Raw genomic sequence first — 22612 nt, 5'->3', positions numbered from 1 at the left:
AGCAGGGGAGGGGCAGAGAGAGAGGGAGAGAGAGAGAGAATTCCAAGCAGGCTCCACCCTGTCAGCACAGAGCCCGGCATAGGGCTCAAATCCACAAATGGTGAGATCATGACTTGAGACAAAATCAAGAGTTGGATGCTTAACGAACTGAGCCATCCAGGTATGCCCTCAAAATGCATTTTTTAAGGTTTTATTAACGGGGTACCTGGGTGGCTCAGCTGGTTAAGCGTCCAACTCTTGATTTTGGCTCAGGTCTATCATCTCAAGGTTTGTGGGATTGAGCCCCGCTCTTCCCAGGAGATTATTACCTTTGTCAATTTGATGGTTTTCTATTGAGGCATAAAAAGTATCATCTTGGGCTTTATTAAGAGAATGTTATTTACATATACCAATTTAGCTCTGTGATTTTGGTAACAAAAAGGTATTTTGGGGCTTTTCTTTAACAGAATTTTGTGTTGGTTAAATAATTGATTACAAAGAAAATGAATTGCTAAACTTCAACTATAATTTTACAGTTGAATTCATGATCTCTGAAGCAGTACCATGGCATGAACCTAAAGAACATTAGGGGAACTTGGCTCCCCTGCACAATGTTTGGTGCAGACCTATCTTTGAATTAAAAACTATTTCTCCGATCCTTTTGGTCAGCAATTTGATTTAAAGAAGCTTCTTCTAAATGTAAATAAAAAGGACTCCAAATAACAAAATGAACAAAAATAGAAACAGGTTCAGTAAAAAGCTAGATTTGCCCTGTAAAATCATTAGGCTCTGAGCATAGCAAAATAGTATTTCTTAGATATTGCTAAGGCAGAGCTTTTTGGTTTGTTTCTTCTTTTCTTTTTTAAAAACTTATACATAAAGTGTTTACTTTTTCTGAATGTTCAGTATATAAATGCAATTAGCCTCCTTCCATATAGTAACATGTGTGTGGAGCTGTTTGGACTCATTCTTTAAATAAAGATTTAGAGTATCCAAACTATGAATCAAGCAAAAATGCACCCACAGAGTTGGTAAAATGTTATGCTTAAAAAAAAATCGACATTTGGAAAAAAACAGGAGTTGTTCTTATATGATATATACACTAATTAAAAATAACTTTGGAGGCATCTGGGTGGTTCAGTCAAGATGGGCAAGCATCTGACTCTTGATTTTGGCTCAGTTCATGATCTCATGGTCCTGAGATCCAGCCCCGGGTTGGGCTGTGCTGGGTGTGAAGCATGCTTAATATTCTCTCTCTCCCTCTCTCTTCATCGCTCTTCCACTCACTCTGTCTCCCCCCCCAAAAAAAAACAAAATAAAAAACAATAACTTTGTATCATATTGTATGCTACACAAACTATAGAAAGCATGTCTTAAAATTGAAATTTCAAAAACTTGGAATAAGTAAAAACATGTATGAAAATAGAAAGAAGTTTATGCTTAAATAAAGGCTTTGACATAGCGTTAGCTCAATAAAAATTGGAATGTAAATTAAGCGTAATAAAAAGTTATTAAGCATCTTTATATTTTATTACTCTACCTTAATTTGGGTGTGATTCTTATAATAGCAATATTCTATCACCATAAATATTTACTTCTACCTGTTTTTAAATTTGGATCCATCATTATTACTCAAAAGCCAGGCATATACTGCATCTCCAGTGTTTTGAAAACACCAGCTAGATGTTGATTGAACAATATATATGGGTGAGTGATATCAACTAATTATCTAAAGTTCTGATGAGATCTTAAATTCTCAGCTGAATGTATTTAATAATCACTAACAAATAATAATCACTAACATATAATTTGTGAGGCACATCTTATCTGTTAGGTACTGGAACATATGATTACTGTTAAGCTCTAAAAATACCTGAAATTATTATTGTTACCAGCATTTTGTTGACACAGAGTGTTCACTAGCCTGCCACACTACACCTTTTTAGTACAGACAGTCCCTGACTTACAGTCATTCTATCACGATTTTTTGACTTTACAATCATGTCAAAGTGATATACATCCTATAGGAACTGTACTTGGAATTTTGAATTTTGATCTTTGCCCAGGCTGGTGATGTGCTGTCCAATCCTCTCTCATGATGCTGGGCACTGGTCGCAGCTGGCTGTCAGCCACGGGATCATGAGAGTAAACATTTGATATGCTTAACAACCATTCTGTACCCATATAAGAATTCTGTTTTGGGGCGCCTGGGTGGCGCAGTCGGTTAAGCGTCCGACTTCAGCCAGGTCACTGATCTCGCGGTCCGTGAGTTCGAGCCCCGCGTCGGGCTCTGGGCTGATGGCTCAGAGCCTGGAGCCTGTTTCCGATTCTGTGTCTCCCTCTCTCTCTGCCCCTCCCCCGTTCATGCTCTGTCTCTCTCTGTCCCAAAAATAAATAAACGTTGAAAAAAAAATTAAAAAAAAAAAAGAATTCTGTTTTTTGTTTGTTTGTTTGTTTTACTTTCAGTACAGTATTCAATAAATTACAGCGATATTCAACACTTTATTATTAAATGGGCTTTTGTTAGATGATTTGGCCCAAATATAGGCTAATGTAGGTGTTCTGAGCATGTTTAAGGTAGGTTAGGCCAACCTATAATGTTTGGTGCGTTAGATGTATTGAAATATTTTTGACTTACTATATTGTTCACTTACAATGGGTTTATTGGGATGTAACCCTAATATTAGTCAAGGGACATGTATATACATTCTAGCCAACCTGATATAGAGTCCATTTTTGCCACTTTACTGTTAATTCCTTCTATTTTTACCAAAACTTTCTGTGTAGGATCAAAACTGTTTTGATAGTATAAGGCAGGCGCAGCTGAGATAGTTTCTGAAGACTGCTTACTTGGCTACTATGAAAATTTCCTCTGCTATTTAACAATAACATTTCCTTCCTTCCAGGTAGCAATGTTAGCTTGTAGAAGAGGTGAGACAATGTGACATGCAGACACTTGACATATATTATCAAATATAACAGCATTGATTACAAGACACATCAATTTCAAAGATTTTTTAAGTGGGAAAATGTGTGTCTAGAATTGATTAAATAAAGCATTATCTATATTCACTTTCACTAAATTAAGTGAAAAGTCCTTTATGTTCCATACCAAGCAAATTTGTATTGAAGACATTTTTTTAAATATTCTTTCTTCCATATTTTTTTTTATCTACTGTACAAACCCCTATCCTTTTTCTCAGTAAAAAGATTCTGGTTAGGGCACTATGTTACTATTTAAGCTTAGAAATGAGGAAGCTTGGAATATGGTGATGGTGAATATATAGAGAGAGGAAATAGTTTGACATTATTTATGAAGTGTTATTGATAGAAATTGATTATGGATAAGATATATCTTTAATTACTTCATAGATGAAGGGGATCATGTCTTTCCATGTTATCCTGATTGAGAGAAAAGAAGTAGCCATCTGTTTCCATATATTTTATACAGAAACACGCAAATGCTATTGATTTTTATTTGATAATTTCTTTATCTCTGATACCTAAAGTAGGTTATAACGAATGAATTTTGGAAGATCGTTTATACTTACATTTGCTGTGTTTGCTTTTTTTCATGTAAGTGTGTCTAATAATGACTAAATTTAATCCTGTATTGTCCTTCCTCTCCTGGAAGCCTAGGGAGATCTCTCTATTCCTAAACCAAACTGTAATTGTTAGGTCTTCTTGTTTTGTTTTTGTTGTTATAATCAGTAAGAATCCCTGATAAAGGCATTTGATGTTTTCCATTAAGTTCTTTACAATATATTTTTGACTAATACAAATAAAAGAGAAATCGATTTTTTATTATTGGTAGCTATTACGTTTTTAGAGAATCAAAAACAGAAGTGTAGAAGGAATTTGTATAAAGCAGGGCTATGGCTTTTTAAAATAAAATATACACCAGTAAAAGACAAAAGCTCCATATAATGTGTGATTGTATGAAACTTGACAAATGGCAAACTTAATACATAAAGGGAAAATAAAAGTAATATTATATGGGATTTTGTTATGTTTAACTTTCCACTTTCTCTGCCTATTTTAATCATCATGTTTCTCTTACTGTTGTTTGTTTGTTTGTTTGTTTGTTTTAAAAACTTATTTGTATCACATTTCATGTTTTGCTTTTCTAGAGAAAAGGCAATGAATAATAACAAGATAAATAAAAGTATTCTCCATGAACAATTCTTACACTAATATCTCAAAGATTTCAGCTTTTAATATCTCACAAGTATTTACTACTTAAAATGAATTGCATGCTTATATGTTAGTCTCATATCTTCTTTGGGGAAAAAAATATATCCCAAAGCTATGAACCACATTTCCATAATTATACTAATGAAGTTGAGTTTCCTAATGCATTCAATCATAAAATCAGTTCCTGACTACTTGCTGCCTTCACATGAGAAAGTGATTTTCATAGCTACAAGGCAATTCAGACAAAAATAAAAAAAAAACATATTATAGGGGCTGGCCAAAATTTAAATTGAATATGAAACTTCCTAATTTTCTGTATTTCCCACTGGTCTCTAGGAAATCCCTGTTCATATACAATATTGAAAGAGCACAAAAGGAAAAGTTGGGGATTCTGTGCACTAGAACAAATTATAGAAAAGGAGATGACTTTTTCTCTTTTCCCATACAGTGTGACAAACGTTAATTTTGTGTTTATATTCAGCATAATTTTTTGCCATGCTATTTTATTTTTGCAACAATGCAAGTTAAATTTAGGTCACACTGCCACAGTAAGAAACACCATATGAAAAACAGATGTCAAGAGGAACAGGTGTCAAACGTCCTATTAGGGACCCAGGGCCTCATATATAACATGACTATGCGGGCGGGGGCTCACAGGATAGTTCATCAATGACAAGCAGAAGCAAGACTTCAACATGTACTCTTCTTTCCACATGTATTGAGCACCTCACTCAAGCCAAGAACTGAGCTCAATCAGGTGAATAAAAATCAATTAACATGTTATCTCTGCCTCAAGGTGCTTATAATCTACCAGAACTTGAAAATCCTCCAGATCTAGATAAGCATGAAGGCTCCAGAATTTTGGAAATAAGTAATTTAGCAAAGCAGCAGTAATGAGAAACAATTGTGACCTTTTCTCTCAAAGCAAAAGTATTTTTGTCTCTGCATGTTTTGCTATCTGCTAATATGGCCTTCCTAAAAAATCACAGAAGTTCCCTGAAACAAAGGAGGTCAGAAGTCTGTAGTGAATTCTGAGGCTGATTGAAAAAGGAGCAAAGATGTTGGAGGAGCCTCTGAAATGTAGTTATAGATCTATTTAAAAATTTTTGAGTGTCTCTAAGAAATTAAGAAGAAAAGAAAAAATATAATAATTTTAACCTAGTTGAATATCATCATACAATAACACCATTATAATGTTTCACATCAGTGGTCCACGCAAATCAATGGCAATTATGAAAATAACGAATAAGGAAAAAGTAGTGAAGAAGAGTGGAAATGTTATGCTTTTTTGTGCAACCTGAAACTTTATCTTGTATAGTGGGGAACTTCACACAGTGGAGAAAGATGGATTTGGAATTTTGGCATGAACTTTTGAGCCTCAGTTTCTTCATTATGATATGTGAGTAGTGATACATGACTCATGGGGTGTGTTGTGAAATTTTAGTGAGTTAATGGGTATCAGTGATTTCTTAGCCATAGTCCTGATGTCTATAATTGCTAATAGAAGACCTAGGCCTAGAGAGATAGGAGGGGAAACATAGTTTTTCACGGGACCTGGACCATACCGCCTCTATTACTCTTCTATTGCTGTTGTAACAGTTGACGAAAAGGTTAGTGGTTAAAATAATATGAATCTATTATCTTATATTTCTCAAGGTCAGAAGTCTAGAAATGAGTTACTAGACTAAAATCAAGATGTGTTCCTTTTCCAGGGTTCTAGGGAAGAACTGTTCTCCTTTCCATTCCCAGCTTCTAGAGACTGCTCACATTCCTTGGCTCATGGTCTCCATGTTCATAGCTGGCAAAATGGGACTGAGTCTTTCTCACACTTCCATCTCCCCAACTGTCTCTCTTCGAAGCACTCTTCTCATCCACTTGTAAGGATGATGACCCTACCCAGGTAATACATAACAGTCTTCCTATATTTATTTTATTAATATTTTTCAAAGTTTATTTACTGATTTGGGTTGTCTAGGTGGCTCAGTTGGTTAAGTGTCTGACTCCTGGTTTCGGCTCAGGTAATGATCTCCCCATTTCAGGAGTTCAAGCCCCACATCAGGCTCTGCACTGGCAGCATGGAGCCTCCTTGGGATTCTCTCTCTCCTTCTCTCTCTCTGCCCCCTCCTCAACTCATGCTGTCTCTGTCTCTCAAAATAAATAAATAAACCAAAATAAAATAAAAAAAGTTTGTTTATTTATTTATTTATTTATTTATTTATTGACCATAAGTAGGGGAGGGACAGAGAGAGGGGGAGAGAGAGAATCCAAAGCAAGCTCCCTACTGTCGGCACAGAGCCCCATTATTCTGCCCCATTATTCTGCCCAGTGGCTCTGTGATTGGACCTATAACATTGGACCTATATTGGTAATATAGCTGAGAGGGGCTCCCAAGTTCCTTCTGAACTAGGACTGAGAATCAGGAAGTAGGAAGGCACAGAATGATACACAGTGAGGATAGAGAACTAAAAATCGATTTGGACATGAATTAAATCATACATAAACAAATATAATATTAATAACCCTGCCAAACACAAAAGCTTTTAAACACAAATAACCCCTCTAGGGGCCCCTCTGGGTGGCTCAGTTAGTTGGTTAAGTGTCCAACTTTGGCTCAGGGCATGATCTCAGGGTTCATGAGTTCAGGGCCCATGTAGGGCTCTGTACTGACAGACTCAGAGCCTGGAACCTGCTTTGGATTCTGTCTGTCTGTCTCTCTCTCTCTCTCTCTCTCTCTCTCTCTCTCTCTTTCTGCCCCTCCCCTGCTCATGCTATGTCTCTTTCTCTTTCAAAAATAAATAAAAACATTTGAAAAAATTTTAAAAACCACAAATAACCCTTCTAACATTAAAATAAATTTGTTCCTAAGAAAATCAGTAAAATAGTGATTAATACATGAAGTCCCATTAATTTATATAGAAGTTAGATAAAGATTTAAAATACAGTATATTAAGGATTTTCAAGTAGACACATGTGACACAATATCTATTCACTATAATTAGACATTATAGTAACAAAAACTAAAATAGGCAGAAATGAAACAAAAGCAAATTGATAGATAAAAGATTCAATAAATTTTGGAAATAAGAATCACAGAAATCAAAATTTAAAATAACAGGTTTCAAAAGATGGAATCAACTCAAAGATAGCATAGTCAAAGAAAAAAGTAGTGATTGAGAAGGTGATGCTGATACATTCTCCCAGAATGCAATGCAGAGACACAAAACAACAAAATACTAGAAAATGATCACTAATTAGTACAGAAGGTAGATATGGCACATCCCCTACCATGAACTACTTTCAATATTTTTTTTTTTGTTTTTGATTCTCTGCAGTTTGTTTAAAATATACCTAGATGTGGGTTTATTTGGTATTTATCTTTCTTTTTGTGCTCTGATCTCCTGGATGTGTGGTTTGTTTTAGTCATTAATTCTGACAAGTTTTCAGCCATTATACTTCAAATATTTCTTCTGTTCTATTTTTCTTTCATCTCCTTCTGGTATTTCTATTATGCATATGACACTTTTGATATTTTCTCTTGATTTGAATATTCTTTTTTTTCTCTCCATTTTTGCATTTTAGTTTGGAAGATTTGTACTGACCTATCTTCAAGTTTGCTGATTATTTTACTGGCCATGTTGAATTTATAAATGAGCTTGACAAAGACATTCTTTATTTTTGCTGGGATGCCTTTTATTCGAACATTTTCTTTTGACTCTTTCTTACAGTTTTGATTTCTCTACTTGCATCACCACTTTGCTCTTACATGTTCTCTAATTTGTTCCATCAATGCCCTTAATATATTAATCAGTTATTTAAACTTCCCTACCTGATAATTCCAACATCTGTCATATCTGAGTCTCATTCTAATAATTGCTTTTCTCTTTAGAGTGCATTTTCTTTCTTTCTTCCTTTCTTTCTTTCTTTCTTTCTTTCTTTCTTTCTTTTTTTGGTTTTTTGATATGACTTGTATTTTTTGTTGAAAGGTGGACAAGTTTTGGGAAACAGGAGCTGAAGTAAATAAATGTTTAACAGGTAAAGTATCCTGTGTTTAAATTTTGTGGTAATTATAGATACCAGAAGCTTCACATTTCATTTAGTATACATTTTTTGTCTCTCCTCTTAACATTGGGGTCTTCCCTCATTCTCTTCCTCAAACAGTCTGTTTCTTAGAGATCTTTCACTTTAAATCTGTTATTATTCTGGAGCCCTTTCAATGTGATGCTAAGATGTTAAGAAGGGAAAAAATTCTATGACACTATGATTAAATATCAATTTTTATGGGCCTGTTTCTTGGAGCTGTGTTTCCTTCCATCCTCCATGTGCTTTTTTATCCCTGACCCCTGACTATAGTGTCCCAAATCTTTTACTTTGATGTCCTGTTCCATGTGGACAATGTTTCCCCCCTTAAGTTGGAAAGGAAGAATGAAGGAAGCTGGAGGGTGGAGAATAGTTTCATTTTCCCAGCAAGAATTCGGGTTTCAAAATTGCACTCAGGCAAAGTAATTTTCTCTGGAGGGTAGATCTTTGTTAGGTAGAGGCACTAGGTATGTTTCATAATGATCAGCTCGAGAAGGAAACATTTTCTGGAATATAACTGCAAGAAATTTATGAAGTTCCTCCAGTGAAACAAAGATAGATGTCTAGGCCTCTAAGGCTGGAGTCCCCAAGATATTGTATTTTCATGCTAGTCTATGTTCAGCCTCCAGAAATTTGTAAAAATTGACATTTAGTAATTCCTAACAGATTTTGGATCCAGAGGATTTTGCTCCTGGTAAGAGATTTTGTCTCTAACTTCCCCCAGAGTTTGTACTAATGTTTGCACTACAACTACAGTTTTTCTAATGAGTCCAAAAAAGTCACTGATTTTCAATTTGTCAAGAATTGTCTTGTGAAAAAGATGCAAGTCATTATTCAAGTTCTTTATATGTTAGAGTAGAAAACAGAAGTATCTCCATTTTTTTTTTAATCCACATCAAGCTCATGGCAAAGCTCATTTTAGCATCCTAGAAATGTCTACCCCAAATGCCGTATTAGTGTATTGGAGATGGGTATTGAAGAGAAATTATACTTAAGATTTTGAGATAGAAACCTAACTTCTTCAGAAAATTAGAAACAAAAGTATATATTACTGGAAGATACAGGACTAAAAGAATGAAGGCTATTTGAGTGTAAAGCTCTTTCTTAATGTTTATTTCAAAGGTGGTCATTTATTATGTTTGGAACTACATACTTCTACCCGGAAAGATAACTATTATCTCTGAAAGACTGCAGGCATTATGGGCATCTGTCTCCATGGGGTTGTCATATTACTTACATACTGTGATGACATTAAAGAGATTTTTTTATTTCTCTAGATAAAATAAGATGCCAATTAAAACTTTGTGACCTAATTTTATTCCAGATTCTTTTAAATTTAATTTTCTTAAATAAGCTTTTCTCAAATATACTACAATTGTAACTGTTTGCTACTGCAGATTTCAGTGATTCTCACTTAACCATTTCTTGGTAAGTGTAATTATTTTCAATATTCTTTTCCATGTAACACTTTGGTCCTTTCAGGGTATATTAACATATATTGTTCTTTGTCCAAACATTGACTGCTTTCAAATTGTTGTTTTTGCTCTTGTCTCTGTGTTTACTTTCCACTTCACCATTATTTCTCAAGAAATGCTTATTAGACACTTGCTTCTCCTTAATGTATTTCAGGTGACTTATACTCAGTGTTGGAAAGAAAAATGTAAATTAAATGTGGCCTATGATTTTATCTCTATCTGCTATCTATCTATCTATCTATCTATCATCTATCTATATATCATCTATCATTATACATGTATGACTTTAGCTCTTCTATCCTAACTAAATATTGTCGATATTTAGGGCATGACTATTAGAGCAATAGCTCTTGGCTGTCTATTATCTATTATATTTATTCAGAGTCAGTTTTCCTTAGCCCTATGCTCTTAATTCCTCTCTGCTCTGGTTAGCAGGCCAGAATTTGATTTAAAGGGTGAAATACTACTATGTTTCAGAATGTGAATGAATTTGTGCAGGCTATTGGGTGGCACATTGATTGGTAGGATATAACATTATTTGGGGCAATCCCAAGCCTAGTGATTACTGTATTTTAGCAGAGCAAATATTTAATTAAATTGTAATTCATATTTATTATAAAAGAGAAAGTATGAGAAATATCAACAGATAATGTTACAAATAAGGTCTACAGATATTTGGTAATAAAATAGACATGTATATATGAAGCAACTCACTATGTACCTTCAGGTGCACTAAGAGTTTCCTTTCCTCAGTATAGGTAATGTAGTCAAAGATACTGTAACAGTGTCGTATGGTGACAGATGGTTGCTACACTTGTGGTGAGCATAGAATAATGTAGACAGATGTTGAATCACTATATTGTATACCTAAAACTAATGTGACATTGTGTATCAACTATATTCAAATAAAAAATCAAAGGTAAAAAATAAGGTAAAATAAAACAAAAATCCAAGACCAAAACCAAAACCGAAACCAAATGGTAAGTTTCCATGACTTATCTCACTGAAATACATTAATAGTCTTTTGACTTTGGGACATTCATTAACTACATTTTATAGATAACAAATATAAGGCTTAATGATCTAATTAACTTGCCCACAATCATAAAGCAAATTAGTTGAGCCATGATTCACACTCAAGAACTATGATTCAAGAATCCACATTTTAATCATTACTTGCGATTGCTTCCCAATACTTCTTTTATAATGTCCCCTTGGAAACATATACAAGAGTGACTTAGAGCATGATATTTTCCTGGTCAGTTTTATGGCAAAATTTGTGCCATGTTTTAGTTCTGTGACACCCACAGGAGCTATTAAGTCTTCTAGGACCATTTTCTCCAATATTAAATGGCTTCTATCCTCTGTAGAATATGACTAGTCCCTGGTTTATATTTTTTAGAACGTTGTAAGACTTTGCTGGAATAGATTACTTGCTTAGTATTTCCCAAATTATAACCCACGGAATACTCATTCCAAAGAAATGCTTTAAATAAGTAAATAAATAAGACACCACCAGCTTCTGGAATAATAAGCACAGATCTTAACTTATATTATATGATAACATATGTAAACATTCTCACACTTCCTTCCTTATATGTTTCTAAATTGTTTATTCTTTCTAATTTTTAAATAAAATTTAAATATGTTCTACATGGGATCAGCACAGATGTATTCATTTCCCGATATACCTAATGCCTACTGGGTACCTCTCCTTGAGTTGGCCCTTCATTTGTATTAGACAAAAATAACCACTATTTTGAATTGTTTTTTTAATTCCCATGTATTTCTCATATTACATATGTATGTATTCTTAAACAATATATACTATTGTTTTTCATGCCTTATATGTCAGTGAAAAGGTGCTGATTATATTATTCCATAATTTATTTATATGACTACATCACATTTATGAGATTTATTCAATAGAGTAGATATATGACATGGCTTTTCACATATTTTCTCAATTGGACAGTATTCTCTTGTGTACATGAATCAAATATATTGACCAATTCTCAAGTTAATGGATATATATTTCAGTTCCATTTTTACATTAAAAAACAATGTTTCTCTAAACATCTCTTTACAGTGCTTTTGTGGGTATAAACCGGTTTCTCTGGTTTATATCCCTAAGTCAGATGGCACATCACTTGTTTTATTACTAATTGCAGAAGTATCTCGACAAATGTTTGTATCAATCTGGGGGAACTTTATTTTACCATGTTAACCACTCTCCCTCCCTTTTCTCTCCTTTTTGTTTTTTGTTTTTTTTGGCATGGAATTATCTACCAGGCCACACAGAGCACATTCACTGTTCTAATTACAATTGCACAGTACATTAGTATAAAGAATTCCATGAATTGGTTAGTCATTTACTTAGGTAGTTCATTATTAGTGCACACATAAACCACTTCTTCCCATATGGTCTTCATTACCTTAATGCTGATATTTTGATCCCCATTTAATATACTCCTTTAAATTTTTTTGCAGTTTTATCGAGAAATAATTGACATGCATCACTGTATAATTTTAGGTGTATGACATGATGATTTGATTTAGATGTATTGTGTAATGATTACTGAAATATTTCAGCCAACATCTATCATCTCATATAGCTACACTATAAAAAAAGAAAGAAGAAAAAATAAATTTAAAAAGTTCTTGTGATGAGAATTCTTGGGATTTACTCTTTTAACAACTTTTCTATATATCGTATAGCGGTGTTAGCTGTAGTCATGATGTTTCTATATATCGTATAGCGGTGTTAGCTGTAGTCATGTAGTACAATCATGATGATGTAGTCATGATGTACTACATGATGTTAGTACTTATTTTACATCTTATAACTGGAAATTTGTACCTTTTGATCACCTTCCTCCAATTCCTCCCCACATGTATACTCTCCCCTTTTTGATAACCATGTGTCTTATATCTTTTTCTATGAGGTTTTTTTTTTTTGGTTCCACATATAAGTGAGATCATACAGTATTTGCCTTCTTCTGTCAGACTTATTTCACTTGGCATAATGCCTTCAATGTCCATCTATGTTGTCAAAAATGGTAAAATTTTATTATTTTGTATGGCTAAATAATATTTCCTTGTAAATATACAACAGATTCTTTACCCATTCATCCAACAATGGACACTTAAGTTGTTTTCATGTTTTGGCTATTTGTAAACAGTGCTGCTATAAAATGGGGTTTGAGACATCTTTTTAACTTAGCATTTGTGTTTCCTTTGGCTATTTTCAGAAATAGATTGGATCATATGGTAGTTCTATTTTAATTTACTGAGGATTCTCCATTCTCTTTTCCATATGGCTGTACCAACTTACAATCCCATCAACAGTAAATGCACAGAGGTTTCCTTTTCTCCACATTCACAGCATCCTGTGTTATCTCTTGTCTTTTTGGTGATGGCCATTCTAACAAACATGAAGTAATATCTCATTGTAGTTTTAATTTGCATTTTCCTGATGATTAGTGACACTGAGCATCTTTTCACATACCTGTTGGCCACCTGTATGTGTTCCTCGGAAAACTGTGTATTCGTGTCCTCTGCTCATTTTTCAATTGGGCTATTTGTGGTTTTCTAAAATATTGAATTGTGTAAGTTTTTTATATACTGGATTATTTTGTATTAACCCCTTATCAGGTGTATGATTTGCAAATATCTTCTCCCATTCAGTAGATTCCCTTTGTGTGTGTGTGTGTGTGTGTGTGTGTGTGTTTAAAGTTTTTATTTAAATTCTACTTAGTTAACCTATAGTGTAATATTGGTTAGAAGAGTAGAATTTAGTGATTCATCACTTACATGTAACATTTAATGCTCATCACAAGTGCCCTCCTTAGTATTCATCACCCATTTAATTCATCCACCAACGACCTCCACTCCAGCAACCCTCACTTGTTCTCTACAGTTAAGAGTCTCTTATGGGTTACTTCCATCTCTTTTTTTCTCCCTTCCCTTATGTTCATCTGCTTTGTTTCTTAAATTCCACCTATTAGTGAAATCATATGGTATTTGTCACTCTCTGATGACTTATTTCACTTAGCATAATATACTCTAGGGCCATCCACGTCATTGCAAATGGTAAAACTTCTTTCTTTTTGATGGCTAAGTAATATTCCTTTACACACACACACACACACACACACACACACACACACACCTCACATCTTATTTTCCATTCATCAGCTAATGGATATTTGGCCTCTTTACATAATTTGACCATTATAGATAATGCTGCTATAAGCATTGGGGTGCATGTGCTCCTTTGAATATTTTTGTGTCCTTTTCCCAAACAGAAATTAATAAGAGAAAAAAAAAAGTGTTATACTAGAAACATAACTTCAATTCAAAACCTAGTTTAAACATAAAAATTGAGTTTTCCATGCAAATATGGTTTCATGCATTTTTAAATAAGTTTTAGAGCTCAATAATTTTTTTTAATTTCCTACGTGGAAGTTATTTTTTCCATGAAAAAGATTACTTTAAGGTTTAGTGCTCTCACAACTAATAACTTTAATTCTATTATTAATCTGTACTAATTACAGAGTTTAAATTTATAGATTTTTCAGAAAAGTAGGTCTCATTTAAAAGATCATTAAAACCATATTGCTGCTGGTAGGATCTGAATAGTTCTCAGGTTCTTTTACTACCAAAAAGTCTAGAAATGTACCTAAGTGCTTTGCCATGCAGATTGTAATTACAAAATTAGTGTTAATTCTAAAGTTTATAATCTTAAAGTAAAATCTGTTTCTTATTTTTAGTAAACAGTTATTATGAGGAACCAGATAAAAACTGGTTTATGTACATTTTTACAAGTGGTATATAAATATTCCCCTTTCGCATAAACTTTTTAGCTCTTTTGGATGAATTCTCACTCTTGCTCTCTCTCTCCCTCTATTTCTTTTCCCGTGTCCCTCCTTCATCTTTGCTGACATATATTTGACAAATAACGTTATCCAAATTTAAAGTATGCGACATGATGTTATATTACATGGGTGTATTGTGACCTGTTTACCACCATAAGGAAAGATAACACATCCATCACCTCATGTAGTTACTGTGTGTGTGTGTGTGTGTGTGTGTGTGTTTAGAAACCTTAAGATCTACTCTCTTAGCAAATTTCAAATATGTATTCCTTTTTTTTAACTGAAAAGCATGAATTGTCTTAAAACAAGAATTTCTCAAAATGTGCTTCTCAGCTACTCCTAACACAATTGTCTTTCATATTCACCAAAAATACCCATTTCTTGGCCCAATCATAGCTCATTGAAGCAAGAAAAAACTAGGATTTAATTGTTGGAAACTGCATATTCAATACGCTTTCTATACTATTACAATACACATAAAATTCACCTAAAAACACTAAATATTTGAACATGATATAAATTTCAAAGCCCTGTGATCTTAGCTGCGAATTCCAGGTGATTTCTTTGTAAAAACAAAGGGTAAATGTGTTTTCTACATGAAAAATTTTGCATTGTTTTCAGTGTTAGTTATGCCTGAAGTAATTTTACATTGTTTAATTTCAAACCCATGTCTTATTTTATTTTTTTATTTTTTAATTTTTTTAGTGTTTATTTATTTTTGAGAAAAAGAGAGCATAAGGGAAGGGACAGAAAGAGGGAAACAGGATCTAAGCAGGCTCAGCACTGATAGCAGAGACTAATGAGGAGCTCAAACCCTCAGATCATGATCTGAGCCATAGTCGGACACTTAACTGGCTGAGCCACCCAGGCGCCCCATAATTTCAAATCCATGTTAAAGATTCAATTTCTCATAATTCTCTTTGCTTTACTAAGAAACTATTTGAAATTTGTATTCAAATTTCTTGTCAAAAAATAATCAGTTTCCTATTATCATTTTCATCTATGGTGATTTTTTAATTTTGTGATTTAAAAAAATTTTTTTTCAGTTTATTTATTTATTTTGAGAGAGAGAGGGAGAAAGAGAGGGAGAGAGAGAGAATGCCAGACAGGCTTTGATGTAGCCTGATGCAGCGCTCAAACTCACAAAGTGTGAAATCATGACCTAAGCTGAAACCAAGAGTCAGACCTTCAACGGAATGAGCCACGCAGATGCCCCCATGGTGATTTTTTTATATGTATATATTTTAAAAACACCTGTGGTGCTTTTAATAGCATGGATTCTAAACTTGATAAATTTTAATACAAAAACTTGCCTTTATTCCTGGTTATAAAACTTAGAGAACTTTTCTTGCTTTTTATGGTTCAGTCACTAATTTTTAAAATATTATTAAGTGTTAATAGATAAAAAAGAATATCTATGATAAAATGTGGCAAGCACTCTTATTATTTACTTCATTAATTTTATTTTATTATTTATTATATTATTTACGCCATTACTTTTAAAGTTCCTTGAGTATTGCTTATTTGAACAACATTTTTTCATTCTCAAATAAAACCAATACGCAGAATTTTGTACTTAATGATTCTCTTGCTTACTTAAAATATGTTTACCACATATAGATGTATATCATTATACATTGCATATTCAGTTTTGAAATATTTTGTTTTTAACATCTAATGAGTATACTTTTTGTATTTTTGGTAATTTTCTTTATTATTTCAACAAATCATTTCTGAGACACTTCAATATGTCTTCAATAGCTATTTGTTCACCTTTACTTATGTATTGCAAGTGACATGTAGTATATGGCAAATATCGTAAGGATATATTACACTCTATTCTTTGACCTTAATTTTTATATTTGTTTGTGTTACTTATATTAGAAGAGCTACTAGGAAATCTTGCATATGTTTTCCAGCATACAAGTAAAGGAATTTTTGTTGTTCATACCCAGGTGTGGGATTTCTACTTCATGTACATACATCTTTATTTTTACTAAATAATGCCAATGTTTTTCCAGTAGTAGAGAGATATTATGATTTTTCTATATCTTTTTATTATTTTAAATGTTTTTTAACAGTTTGGAGAGGTGAAATTATATTCCATTTTCTCTAGATACTTCATATTTTGATATCCCTTTAAGACCATGCCTCATGAATTTCATTATTCTCTTCGTATTTTATTTTCTTATTTGCTTGTTGCTGGTGTGTATAAAAGTGATTGATTTTTTTTTCGTTTTTAATGTTTATTTTTGAGAGAGAAAGAGACAGACCTCAAGTTGGGGAAGGGCGGAAAGAGAGGGAGACACAGAATCCAAAGCAGTCTCCAGGCTCTGAGTTGTCAGCACAGACCTGGAGGCGGGGCCGGAAGCCACGAACCATGAGATAATGATCGGAGCTGAAGTCGGACACTTAGCCAACTGAGCCACCCAGGTGCCCCAAATATGACTGTTTTTGAATACTGACTTTAAATCCAGAAAAGTTTTAAAATTTAATAATGTCAAGACTTTATATATAGACTATTTGAGGTTTTCTAGATAAAGATTCATATAATTTGTAAATAATATTTTTTCTATTTATCTACCCTTAAATATTACTTATCTCATTGTATTGTCTGGGATCCCCAATACACTGTTAAATCAAAGTGGCAATATTAAGCCCTCCTATGTAGTTTGAACATTAAAATGCTCTTTTTTTTTTTTTTTGACAACTAAGTACAGTATGTGCTGTATAACTTTGAAGATACATGTAATCAATTTAGGGATGTTTCCATTCATTTCTACTTTGTTAAACAGCATTATAACAAATGTTTGCTACTATATTCAACTTTTTGTATTGCTTCTATAAATTTATGATCAAAATTTTTTTCTTTAACTTGTTCATGTGATGGTTTTATTAATTGACTTGTAAATTTTAACCAACTTCACATCCTGTAATAAAACAAAATTGCCTCATACCATGACTCTTTTTAAATACATTGTTAGATCTGGTTTGCTACCAGTTGGCTTAAGGAATTTTCGTTTCTAAATATAAATATTGCTTTCTATACTGATCTTGGCAGATTCTATATCTAGCTTATACTAGCTTCATTGCAAAATAAGTTTGGGAGGTATTTTCATATTTTCTCAACTCTGAAATTGTTAGGCTAAATAATGGCCTTTGCAAATATTCAAGTCCCAATCCCTGAAAACTGAATTTTACCTTATATGACAAAAAGGATTTAGCAGATGTGATTTGAGGAATAAGACATTATCCTGGATTATCTAGATGAGTCCTAAATGTAATAAAATTATTTTATCATTAAAGGGGGACCAGGGGATATATCATTGCAGAAGAGAAGGGACAGGAATGATGGGGCAGAGACTGCAATAATGTGGTCACAAGCCAAGGACTACAGGCAGCAACCAGAAAATGGGAAAGACAAAGAATGGGTTCTCCCCTGGAGCCTCAAGAAGAAACTAGCCCTGTTGACTTTGATTCTAACACTCTAAGACTCACTTTATATTTCTGAGCTTCAGAACGTGAAGAAACTAAATTTATGTTGTTTTAATCTGTTAGGTTTGTTGTAAATTATAGCAGCAGCAATAGAAAGTGTGTGTGTGTGTGTGTGTGTGTGTGTGTGTGTGTATGTGTGTGTGTATGTGTGTGTGTGCTCATGCACACATACTTATACCAGTGTGTGGATGTGTACATGATGTGAGTGTTTCAAGAAATTTGTGAACAGACTTTGGAGTTTTCTTTTTAAAAGCTTTTTGTCTACATAGTCAACTTTTTAATGATTACAAAAAATATGTAGTTAGACTTTTAAATGTGTCCAGTTTATTATTAGATGTGTCCAGAATGTTATGGCTAAATTTCTAAAGAAAGTGTATTCCACAGTTATTGACTATAGTCTTCCACCTATCGCCATTAGATTAAGATTTTGGGGGATCTGTTAAAATTAACTCTATCAATAGTAAGTTGTTCTTCTACAGTGTTGTATTCCCACTATAATAATAGACTTGTACATTTTTGCTTCTGTATTTGTCTATTTTTACATCATCTATTTTGAGATGATTATGTTAAGAGCATAAAAATTGTAAAATATATATCTTTTGCAGGAGTAAAGCATGATCATTATTAAGGGCATCAAACTATTAACTGATCACAGATTTATGTCCTCTTCTTCTAGGGCACAAAGTTATATTACATTTATCAGCCTCTTTTGAAGTTAGATGTTGTCATGTGACAGAGCTCCTGCAATTAAATGTAAGCAGGAATTGATGAGTGTCACATCCATTCTGGTCCATAAATCTACCATCATTAAACATCCCTTCCCTTTCCTAAATGACAGGTAGACATCAAGTCTCAGGTGACATTGACAGCCAAATTCTTCAGATGGAAAAGACCGTGTAAACAAGGATTCCTGGATGCCTACGTGGAGCAAAGCATCCTGACTTTTTAAATTGCCACCCACTAGAAAATCCCACTCTGAAATATTGCATGAACAAGAAATAAACTTTCATTAGGTTAAATCACTGATATAAATGGGCTTGTCAAAACTGTACATTATATTAATTTTTATGTCTCTTCTTAATTTCTAGCAGTATATTTCACCTGAAAGTTTATTCCATTGTTATGAATTTAAATAAGCTAAATATTGTTATTTTATATTTTGTATTTTTTAATTCCACTTGAGAATTTTTAGTATGATTCTGTTCCATGCTGTGTTTACTAGCTCTGATTCATGGTGTAAAGTCTCCCTGTGTATTTTGGTACTTATGAATGTAACCTCAAATTTGGGGGGAAATGTTATATAGGAATTATTTGAGTCCTGAGATGAAGATAGGTTCATTGTAAAATAATTTTCTTTCATGTCTATAAAACATCTTAGGGAATTATTGTTGAGAAACAGTGTTCTGTAAATATTTTCATGTTTCTTCACAGTCAAGAATTTCTAAGGAAAAAATACTGGTAATTTGGTTTAAAATATATTACAATGGAAGCAAGACTTAGAAGTAAAAGATAGAGACTTTAAGAGAAATTTAGAAACATGTTTTCCAGAGTCATTTCTTTATATTCCAAAGGGTAATTTAATTGGCTTTGAGACCTCTTACTTTCTTACCAGAGAGGATTTGTTTACATTAGAAAGAGAAGGACCTTCTCTGTCCTTTGGAGGAGAGGATGAGCAGCTATACAAGCTCCTAGATTCATAATTTCAAGATGCCCCTCCCCATGTAATGAATTTTGCTATATATTCAGGCTCCATCTGGCTCTCATCGTATCACCCAGTGAATGATCATTGTGTGCCTATCCCATTCAAGAGAGTTGTATGAGTAATTAAGTCTATCTCTGATTCAAAAACCTTGTGCTTTTATCAGGAAGAAATATAAATGTAAAGCTTAAGTACCAGTAATAGACTATTTTTAACTAAATTGAATCGTTTGCTTGGAGTAGTGTGAATTCATTCTGCACATTCATGTGGGGGCTACATTCTGGCTGTTAATTTTCAGGGGCACTTTTTCCTCCACTGGATGCCAAATTGAGCAAATTTTTTAGAGACATGGGGCATGGGCTTATTCCTAATTCACCTCTACACTGAATATTTAGAAATTTAGATCTCATTTTAGTAAGTGTTCCCTTTTATATTATCCAACTTTAGTGGAATCCTCTTTTGTATATTATCCTTTCTGTCCCAAGAGCCTATGAAAATTAAAACTCATTTAATTTCTGTTGGCAAATGCCCTCATTTCTAAGTCCTTTTGCTCAAGCTCCACTGAATTTTCTGGTTTCTCTTTCCATTAAATTTCTGTCCTATCTACCAAACTTTCTTGACAACCCCTTAGCCCCTTTAAGTTTTATTTTTCAGAAATCAAGGTTATTTTCAGTTGAAGGATTGTCATGACCACCTGGTCTATCATATTGACTCGAATAGATAACCTTCCTGAAGTCCTCCTATGTCTTAAAGAAAAAAAGTTAGTTAATTAGTGTTTTGAATTTTTTTCTAATGTATATATAAGAGAAGAATAAATAGGCATCACAGAGGGGATTTTTAGGAGAGTGAAATTCTATATACTATAATGGTAGATATATGTCATTACACATGTCAGAACCCATAGAACGTACAACACAAAAAGGAAACATTAATGTCAACTATCAAATTTAGCTGATAATAACATAGCAAAATTGCCTCATAAATTGTAGCAAATACTCCACACCAATGCAAGAATATTAACAATAGGGGAACTTGGGAGAGAGATTACAGGGCATATGAAATCTCTGCACAGGCTTCTTATTTTGTAATCCTAAAACAGCCCAAAATAAAGTTACTGGTTAAAATTTTTAAAAATATGTTAACAACTTTTTCACTGAAAGGTGGAAAAAAAAGGCACTTGATAGAGTGTTTCATAAAGCACTTCTGAAACTTGTGTACTATGATCTCATTACATCTTTATAGAAAGCAAAGTACTTATGGATTATTTTCTACTTCTATTGTGTCTTATTTTATTAACTCTATATTTAGAAATGACAAATGTGATTCAGAAGTTGTTAATCATTGAAAAAGATTTCACAATTTATAAATGCCTTTATTTTCATGGTATGAGTTAATTACCACCCAGTGAGATTGTAAGCAACAGATATGTTGCTTTGCCTCATTATTAGGATAAAATCTCTGACTTAAGAAACCGAAAAAATGAACTTAGAAGTAAAAATAGTATTTATGAGAGGACAATTATTCACTTATATATATCAACTGCTTTTAGAATATACAATAAGTCAATTTAAAATATTGAAACTATGAAATGGAAATAAAAATATATACATATTTTAATTTAACCTCATATTATATTTATTTTATATAGTATAGACCATATGAAATATTATCTTCTGGATGTAATTTTCCAAATATGCAAATATGTTTCCAATGTTTTTTATTTTAAAATATCATATGTAATCAAAGAGATAATCAAATATGTATATTTTAACTTGAAAACAAGTGCTAAAATTCATTAATATAAACACATACTTTCAGCAGTTTATATGATTGAAAGTAAAATAATTCAGATAAATCAATTTTTATTTATCTACCTTAAGCTTTATTTTTTACATTTAAAATGTTTGTTTATTTTTGAGAGAGAGAGACACACAGAGCAAGCAGGAGAGGGACAGAGAGAGAGAGGGAGACACAAAATCTGAAGCAGTTTCTAGGCTCTGAGCTGTCAGCACAGAGCCTGACGTGGGCTTCTAACTCACAAACCATGAAATCATGGCTTTAGCCAAAATCGGCCTCTTAACCAGCTGAACCCCCCAGGTGCCCCTATTTTAAGCTTTAAAAACACTGATACTACAGCTTCCTAAAATGCAATGTTTGAGGCTAAGAATAATTCTTTAAGTATATTTTGAATAAAGGCATGGATAACAATGTATTTATATAAACTAGAATCATAAAGATAAAAAGTTTTTTTTTTAAGACAAAAGACAATCTTTTCTACTATGGTAAATTTAGAAAGTAAAATTGGAAAAGATTGGGTAGTTTAATGGATTTTCTCAATTACAGTTCATTCTTTAAGGCAATAAAGGTCAACATTAGATCAATTTCAATGAGCAAATTACTAATCTTAAAAATTACTTTCAATTGTCTACATTTAAGAAAATGGTGATATTCCAAAGATAGTGATAAATGAGGCTGGACTGATATAAAATTTAATTACCCTTTGATAAATTGCAAATTTCTTTTCTATGCCTTAGTTACAAGTTGTCTTTTTGTGTAATGGTTTAAAAGCTCAATGAGACCTAATTGACTGAAGATTGCTTCAACATAACTTACTTTTCAAACGTGAGCAGGCCATAATATTTAATTGTTCTTGATTCAAACTACATTGATTGTTAAAATCTTGTCACAATGTTTTCAAGTGAAAGGTTTTAATTTTTGTAATTTTAGTTTTTTTCTCCATAAATTTACATTTATTTGCATATGAACAAGCTCAAAAACTGTAATTTATGCCCATAGTTTTATCTATTCAAATGTGG

Source organism: Herpailurus yagouaroundi, unplaced genomic scaffold, assembly GCF_014898765.1.
Source record: "Herpailurus yagouaroundi ecotype Mexico unplaced genomic scaffold, PumYag 209, whole genome shotgun sequence".
Classification (NCBI taxonomy): domain Eukaryota; kingdom Metazoa; phylum Chordata; class Mammalia; order Carnivora; family Felidae; genus Herpailurus; species Herpailurus yagouaroundi.
Note: the sequence above shows the minus strand (reverse complement) of the source record.